Consider the following 1,413-nt stretch of genomic DNA (forward strand, 5'->3'; position numbering starts at 1 on the left):
TGCAAAAATAAACCAGAATTGTAAAACCCAGCCCTGCTCCTGCAGCTCTCCCCCTCTCCCCCCCTCTCTCTCTCTTTCTCTCCCCCTCTCCCCCCCTCTCTCTCTTTCTCTCTCCCCCCCTCTCTCTCTCTCTTTCTCCCCCCCTCTCTCTCTCTCTCTCTCCCCCCCTCTCTCTCTCTCTCTCTCTCTCTCTCTCTCTCTCTCTCTCCCCCTCTCTCTCTCTCTCCCCCCTCTCTCTCTCTCTCTCTCTCTCTCTGTCTCTCTCTCTGTCTCTCTCTCTCTGTCTCTCTCTCTCCCTCTCTCTCTCTCTCTCTGTCTCTCTCTCTGTGTGTCTCTCTCTGTCTCTCTCTCTGTCTCTCTCTCTGTCTCTCTCTCTGTCTCTCTCTCTCTCTCTCTCTCTCTCTCTCTCTCTCTCTCTCTCTCTCTCTCTCTCTCTCTCTCTCTCTCTGTCTCTCTCTCTCTGTCTCTCTCTCTCTCTCTCTCTCCCTCTCTCTCTGTCTCTCTCTCTCTGTCTCTGTCTCTCTCTCTCTCTCTCTCTCTGAAATGACCTGTGATTGGCCTAGATTATCTAAAGCCAAGAGGAGCTGCAGAAGTCTAGTAAGCTCTCAGACCACTTGAGTAACAATATGCTAAATTATAATGGCTGCCTTCCCCAGCTCAAACATGTTCACCTGCAGTTCTCCTGGGGTCGGAGCCACACCTGACCACACCCCCATCAGTGATGTCACAGCCAGCGTTTCAGCTGCAGCAGCATCTTTTGATTCTCATACCCCGTTTACACGTACATGGTTAGTTTGAAAAACGGAGACATGTCCCTTCGTTTGTGCCCTTCGTTTACAAGCAAACGGAGAATTCACCTCTGAAAACGATGCTTACTAAAAACTCCGGCCAGAGTGCAGATTTGGGAAAACTTTTGTTTGCACGTTTGCGCGTAAACTGAGACAAACGGAGGTGTAGGCAGCCGAGGAAGTGAGGAAGAGAAGAGAGAGGAAGTGATTTGTTGCTGTTGTTGCTATTTTGGGGATTGTGATTGGCTAACGTGGGCTTGAGCTTCTCGTTACACTGCCACCTACAGGTTTGGCGTGCTCTTGACAGCATTGACGGCATATATACACGGGTACATGAACACTTTTCTGAAAACTGACAGCTGTGCACGATGTTATTTTTGAAAACGGAGAGGTTGAAATGTCCGTTTATGAAAATAGCCGGCCACGTGTAAACGTAGCATCAGTCAAAAGCCCCGAAGTAGAAATCTGATCTGATGCCAGCAGAGACAAGAGTCTTTCAGCAGGTGTGAACTCACCTGTGACTGCGCTGCAGGTATTTTAGAGATTAATCCACAGTGAATGTGTGAACGTTTTTAAACCAGAACATCTGACAGACTCAGTTCAGCCTGTAAATATGAATCTGTAC

Source organism: Sander vitreus, chromosome 7 (assembly GCF_031162955.1).
Source record: "Sander vitreus isolate 19-12246 chromosome 7, sanVit1, whole genome shotgun sequence".
Taxonomy (NCBI): Eukaryota; Metazoa; Chordata; class Actinopteri; order Perciformes; family Percidae; genus Sander; species Sander vitreus.